The following is a 7195-nucleotide window of genomic DNA, read 5'->3' as shown; positions in this document are numbered from 1 at the left end:
GCTGGGCCCTGAGGCCTGAGAGGGGTTTGGCCACTCCAGCCTGTCCACTGGAGGACACAGGCAGGTGTGTCCTCCAGAAGGTTCCAGGGCTGGGATGAACCCAACCACAGGGGGCTTGGGTCACCGAGCTCAGCTGGAGCCAGCCCCCTCTGATGACCCCGGCTGAGACCAGGTTTCCCAGGAGACGAGTATGGAAGTATGAGAAGGAGGCCAGGTCTGGGCCACATGGGAAGCCACAGCCACGATGGTGGGGTGAAGGTGTAGACAGAGCTTCACATTCCAGCCACAGACTTGTGGGACCCATCAAAGCCTCTCCCTAAACTCTAGCCTCAGCTGAGGCAAGCTCCTTCTCAGAGCCTCTGCTCAGGGGTGGCTGGAGGAGGGCAGGGGGGCATGCCTGGGGCTAAGCCAAGGACACAGGAAGTCCTGGAGGGTCACGAGGGCACTTGCCCCAAAGTCCACTGCTGCCGAGCCAGCACATCCAGCTCACCTGCCCTCTCATCTTTGCAGGTAAGGAAACTGAGGCACCCAGCTAGCTGCTGGGAGAGCTGAGATGGAAGCCTGAGTCCCAACTCCCAGCCCAGGCCCAAAGACCCCACCAGCCAGGCCTGAGGGCTGTGCCTGTGACCCCCAAGGAAGGCAACCTCTCCCGGAGCCCAGGCCACACCACAGCATCCACCAGGGGCTGGAGGGTGGGGGGCCTCACCTGGCCACAGCCCCTCAGCTGTGTGGCACCAGGGAGCCCGCTCCTGTCTCTGGGACTGCTCTGTGGCTTGGGGAGAAGGGCTCAGGACCATGGGGGCCCTCCTGCCACTCTGTGGTGGTGGGGAGGCTGGGGGAGGGGCTGGCAGTGTGGGAGAGAGCCCAGGAACCCTTGACAGCAAGGCCATGCTTGCCACATAATAGATGATGATGAATACCTGCTTGTTGAGTGGCTGAATGACAGACATAAAGAGAAGGGCACCAGGGCTACGCCCCAGAAGCCAGAGGGCAGGGGATCCAGGCAAGCTGAGCCTCCAACCTCATCCCAGAAGGCCCAGCCCCTTCTGGGCACCAGGGCTCAGTGTAGACTCCACTTCCGGGCCTCACTGTGAGTCCTTTCTCCATTCCTCAGCATGTTTTCACTGAGCACCCATTATGCACCACACAGGTGCAGCAGTGCAGCTGTGCCAGTTGTCAAAATAGCGAAATGCTTCCTTTCACCATGCAGGCTGGTAGGCAGCCCGTGGGTTCCCCACACCAGCTGCTTCAGACACTTTCCTGGGGCCCCTCAGGACCCTCATGTTCCATCTTCCCAAAGGCCACTACCGGCCCACCCTCTGGGGCTGTGCTCCTGGGTGGGCAGTGGTTCCAACAGGTCAGGGCCCAAGTACCCCTCCCGGGCCATAGAGACAGCTATGAGCCAAGGATAGGACAAGGCCTGTCCCTTGGAGATGCACCTTCTGGGGGCAGAGAGATCACTAGTCAGTTCATTAGCTAAGCATTAACTGGACCACACCCCAGGGGCTGGACAGGAGAGGCCCAGGTGCCAGCACAGAATGAGAGATCCTGCTTTGTCACAGGGCTCAGGAGGTAAGACCTGCAGGGAGGGCAGGAGGCAGGCGGGTGTGGAGGATAGAGCCCTCCAGGCAGGGAGGAACAGGGCAAAGGCTGGGGGGCGGAACCAGGCTGCACACCCAGGGACCAGCGTTCCCCATTCCCTAGCCCCTGCCTGTAAAACTATCCTTGAAAAACCCAGCCTCTGAGCTTTCAGGGAGGCAGATTTGAATTATAAACTCCCATCTCCCGCTCAGCTGGCTCCTGGCAGAGGGGGCGGGCTTAGATCACATAAGGCCTTAACTCCCAGTGTGTGGGGGCCAGTGAGGCTCCAGAGGAGTGACTTACTGTTTAGGTGTTTTGTTTTGTTTGTTTTTATTTTAATTTTATTTTATTTTTCAAGACAGCATCTCACTCTATCACCTGTGCAATGGCATGATCACTGCAGCCTCAACCTCCCAGGCTCAAGGGTTCCTCCTGCCTTAGCCTCCTGAGTAGCTGGGACCTCAAGCATATGCTGCCACCACACCGGCTAATTTTTTTTTTTTTTTTTGTAGAGGTGGGGTCTTACCATGTTGCCCAGGCTGATCTTGAACTTCTGGGCTCAAGCGATCCTCCCACCTCAGCCTCTCAAAGTGCTGGGGTTACAGGCATGAACCACTGAGCCCTGCTATTTTGAAGACAGAGCCAGCGGGACTTTGGAGTAGATGGGGAGTGGGGCTGACAGCAGAAGAGGAGTAGAGGATAACGCTGGGGGTTTGGGGCTGAGCCACTGGAAGAATGGATTTGCCATCAGCTGAGACAGGGGCAGCTGAGTCAGAGCCAGTTTTGGGGGGTGGAAAGGTTTGGGGGTTCTGATATATTAAAATGCCTGCTAGGCTATACGTAGAGAGGGTGGGAGAGAGGTCACCCCATGAATCTAAAGCCCCAGGAATGACCTAGCTGGGGGCGGCCGTGTGGGGACATTGTGTGCAGACGTGGCTCAGAGTCACAGGCCTGGATGAGGTCTGCATGACCAGCCAGGCCACCACAGCACAGCCACAGACCAGGCCTCAGTAACAGCCATTTACTCCCCCACTTCTGGAAGCTGGAAGTCCAAGAACAAGGTGTTAGCAGAGCTGATTCCTCCCAAGGCCTCTCTCCTTGGCTTGCAGATGGTATCTTCTGCCTGCGTCCTGACAGCACCGGCCCTCTGTGAGTGCCTGTGTCCTCATCTCCTCTCATTAGGACACCAGTTATGTGGGATTAGGACCCACCCTAATAGCCTCAGAATAAAACATCACCTTTGCAAAAATTATGGACGTGAGAGAAATCTGACCTGACTCCATCTTGCTTCTTTTATTTATTTATTTATTTATTTATTTATTTATTTATTTATTTATTTATTTATTGAGATGGATTTTCTCTCTTATCGCCCAGGCTGGAGTGCAATGGTGCAATCTCGGCTCACTGCAACCTCTGCCTCCCAGGTTCAAGTGATTCTCCTGTCTCAGCCTCCTGAGTAACTGGGATTACAGGCACCCACCACCATGCCTGGCTAATTTTTGTATTTTTGGTAGAGATGGGGTTTTGCCATGTTGGCCAGGCTGGTCTCGAAATCCTGACCTCAGGTGATCTACCTGCTTTGACCTCCCATAGTGCTGGGATTACAGGCTTGAGCCACCACACCTGGCCACTCCATCTTGCTTCTAACCTCCAAGCTGTTCTCATTCATTTCTGGGCATAGGCCAAACTAACTTTGGGAGGAATTTAGTTATAGTTTAACCTTAAAGCAGAAATGATCATTACCTTTCCTAAAACTATCCCCTCCTTGGGTGAGGACCAAAACCACCTTTGTAAAAACTAATGGAAGGCCACAAGATAAGAATTATCAGAGGGGTCTGAACTCTGCTAAAATGTAGGCATAGTTAAATGGGAACCAGCCATTGTTCTGGAGGTCATGAGATTTGTGACTTTCCCAACTGCTCCTATAGGTGACATCACTATGGCTAGAACCTAAGATTGGTGTCAGAGGGGTTTTTTAGGCTTCTGTGGACTGCTGAGTCCAGCTGGACCCATGACTCAGACCAAGGAATGAATTCAACCAGTCCTGTGACTTCCACCCAGGAACTGACTCCATGTGAGAAGACAGCATTGATGCCCTATGATTTCATCCTCCACCCAGCCAATCACCATTCTCCATTCCCTAGCCCCAGCCTGTCAAACTATCCTTGAAAAACCCTAGCCTCTGAGCTTTCAGGGAGGCAGATTTGAATTATAGACTCCCATCTCCCACTCAGCTGGCCCTGTGTTTATTAAACTCTCTGCTGCAATGCCACTGTCTCAGTGAAGTGGCTCGGTCTGTGCAGTGGGCAGGATGAACTTGTCACGTGATTAAATTTTACCTTAATTACTGTTTTGTTCTTTGAGACAGGGTCTCCCTCTGCCACTCAGGCTGGAGTGTGGTGGTGCAATCACAGCTCACTGTAGCCTCAGCCTCCCAGGCTTAAGTGATCTTCCCACCTCTGCCTCCTGAGTAGCTGGGACCACAGGTGTGCACCACCACATCAGCTAATTTTTTTTATTTGTATTTTTTGTAGAGATGGTATTTCACTATGTTGCCCAGACTGGTTCTCAAACCCCTGAGCTCAAGTGATCCTCCCACCTGAGCCTCCTAAAGTGCTGGGGTTACAAGTGTGAGCCACTGTGCCTGGCCTTAATTACCTTTTAAACCCTATCTCTAAATATAGTCCCATTATGAGGTCCTGGAGGTTATTTAACATATGAATTTTGAGGAAACAAGAGTTCAGCCTCTAAGCAGGGAAGAGCAGACAGAGAGCAGGAAAGAATCCAGGTAGCAGACTGCATTTTCCCAGGATGGCTGCAGCTGCAGCTGCCATCTCACAAGCTCTTCCAGAACCTTTCTCATTATGAAGTTGAGTCCAGGTCCTTTTCCCTTGAACCTGGACAGATCTCAGTGACTGCCTCAGCTAACAGCTGGAGTAACTTCCAAGGTCATCAAAATGCCAGCCATGTCTGCCTCATTCTCTTGGGATGCTTGCTCCTGGCACCCATCGGCCATGCTGGTAGGAAGCCCAAGCAGTGCTGGAGAGGCCTGCCTGGGAAGTAACCAAGGCTCCCAGGCCACATGCCACAGTCCAGCTGAGCTCCCAACCAACAGCCACGTGGGTCAACTGACTCGCACGTGGGCTTTCCAGCTGTGCAGAGCCGCCCTGCAGAGCCAAGCCCACATCACATGCTCAAAGTCCATGTCTGCTACTGGTTGAAGCCACTACACTTGGTGGTGGTTGTTACCTGGCAACTGTGTACTTGGAAACTCACGCAGGCCTCAAGCTCCCAACTGTCACCTGGGGTGCCTGGTCAGATCCACTCAGCCTCCTGGGCCCAATACCCCAGGCTTGGTTGCAATGGAGGCAGATGATCAGGGAGCCCTCCAGGCTTCCAGACCCCATCTCAACACCTCAGACCTGCAGTGCAGCTCCAGGCAGGTCCAGGCAGCATCTTCATTGCCAGCAGGCAGCTCACATGAGCACTATCAATTTCCAGGGACAGACAGACATCCATTGAGTCCCTGCTGTGTCCTGAGCACCTTCAAACATGACCATAGACACACTTCCATTCATCCTTCAAAGCCCAGCTCAGGAGTCACCTCCTGCATGAAGGCTTCTCTGCCTGAGAGCTCTGCTGCTCTGTGCCCTGATACCTGGTGCCAGGTCTTTCACACACAGCAAGTGCTTAACCAGTGTTTGTGGAATGAATGAACCAATGTTTGGTCCAATGAAACTGAGCTGAGTCTCTCAGTCTGCTCCTTTTTTAAAAATTTTTTTATTTTGTTAATTTTTTTTTTCCTTTAAGCTCTGTTGGACGTGATCTCTGTCTACTCTTAAGGTGAGAAATAAGCCCTCACTTCTCAAATGCAAAGAGAACATGGCCAGTGAGTGCTCTGCCAGAGCCACCTGCTCTTCACCAGTGTGAGACAGGAAATCCAGGAGTTCTTCCTGGAGGAGAAGACATCTGTGAACTCCCTTTGAAGCACGGATAGGTTTACTCCAACCCAGATGAGGGAAAGGAGGCCCTTCTAGAGGGAATGAGGCTGCAGGGACAACACTGGAAGGCAGAGAAGTGAGGGCTGCCCAGGGCCCCCAGGAGAACCCACACTGGTAGAATGGAAGTCCAGGATCTGCCGTCACAGCCCTACCAGCCCCCAGCTTCACTACCCAGAGGGTTGATCGGTCACCACTGTCATGTGCACCTGTCAGGAGCCCCCGAGAGAGAGAAGTGGGCGATGTGGGCAGTGGGGCCTCCTGGACCCCCCCAATCCCACCCCCAGCTCTGGCCACTCCCTGGTCTCAGCTGAACATCCCCAAACTTCCTGTTGACCTGGGCTACACAAACTTCCATCTCTGGGCCTCAGTTTCCTCATTTGTTTTGGGTGTCAGCCAGGCGACGTCAGCTTCAGCCTGAAGGAAGAAGCCACAGGAGGTTGGGGAGAGGGGCAAACCTGACACAGGGAGGCTTCAGCCGGAGCTGAGGGGGTCATAGGTGTGACCCGTCCGGCCCCGCATCCATGCTGACGTGGCCCCGCCAATGGTCAGAGCAGAGCAGAGCTGGGGCTGAGCGGGGCAGGGTAGGGTGGCGCCTGGCCCGGCCTCTACCCTCCTGGCGAGGTCTGTTTGTTTTCATAACCAATTCAATATTTAAGACCTGGCGAGCCGTGGCTTCGAGCTCTCTGACTTCCCCTTCCTTTGTCTCTGCCGCTCCCTGCACCCCGCCTCGCACCTCCTCTGACAAACCGTGCGATTCTGATGGAAAATTCATTAGTCGGCTGGTCTCTTTCCCTCCCCTCTCCGTGTTCCCAGGCAGCTCCTCGCCTGGCGTGTCAGCCTCTCCATCCAGATTATCTGGAGACGCCAATTTCAAAGAGACATCTTAATAGTGATGTCAACGAATTAATTAGATGTGTTAATGAGCTAAAAGCAACCCAAATTAAATTAATGCAGTAATAAGCGCAGACAGCAAAATTAGCTCCAATTTCTCTAAATGATTCTGAACTGTACACAACACCTCATCTCACTAGAACATTACCATCCCCCAAAGCTAATCAAGAACCCGGCACAATTAACTGCTTAATTACAAACAGGAGCGTGCGCGAGCAGGCGCACACACACACTCACACGCGTGCACATGCAAACACAGGGCAAGAAAGTCAGCAGGTGGGAGGACCGGGCCTGAGTGGGCCTTGGGGGAGTGGGAGCTATGGACCTCCTGAAGACAGCACTGGTCATCATTGCCCCCACCTGTCCTAAACCCTGAGGACGAGGACGAGAGCAAGGCCAAGGCACCTGGCTTGCTGGTGGTCCAAGTGCAGATGGGGCTGGACCTGGTCAGCAGGGAGGAGGGATGCTGGAGGGTCCCCTAGCCCCCGGGCGTGGTGAAGAGGGGCATTGGAAGGGGAACAGGAGCAGGAGGAAAAAGAAAAAAGGAAGGAAGGGAGGAAGGGAGAATAAAGACCAGGAGGTGTGGGAGGAGGGGAGGGAGGAGGGGGAGGAGGGAGGAAGCAGTGTGAGTTGTTTATTGCTTGCATCAGAATCCGAGTTGCAACTAAAAAGCTAATTGTCCAGCCAGCTGATTTCCCACCGGGCAGGGAGAGCTGCTAATA

General features: G+C 53.7%; 1 long non-coding RNA gene across 1 annotated transcript; it reads left to right on the top strand.

Moving 5' to 3' along the window:
- Nucleotides 1-978: 978 nt before the first annotated feature.
- LOC144581498 (uncharacterized) lies at nucleotides 979-2825 on the top strand. Its single transcript, XR_013532379.1, has 3 exons — nucleotides 979-1090; nucleotides 1504-1572; nucleotides 2691-2825. It is a non-coding gene; the product is annotated as an uncharacterized LOC144581498 (long non-coding RNA).
- Nucleotides 2826-7195: the final 4370 nt, after the last annotated feature.

This window comes from Callithrix jacchus, chromosome 2, assembly GCF_049354715.1.
Source record: "Callithrix jacchus isolate 240 chromosome 2, calJac240_pri, whole genome shotgun sequence".
NCBI lineage: Eukaryota > Metazoa > Chordata > Mammalia > Primates > Cebidae > Callithrix > Callithrix jacchus.
Note: the sequence above shows the minus strand (reverse complement) of the source record. Positions and strands in the feature narration are given on the sequence as shown.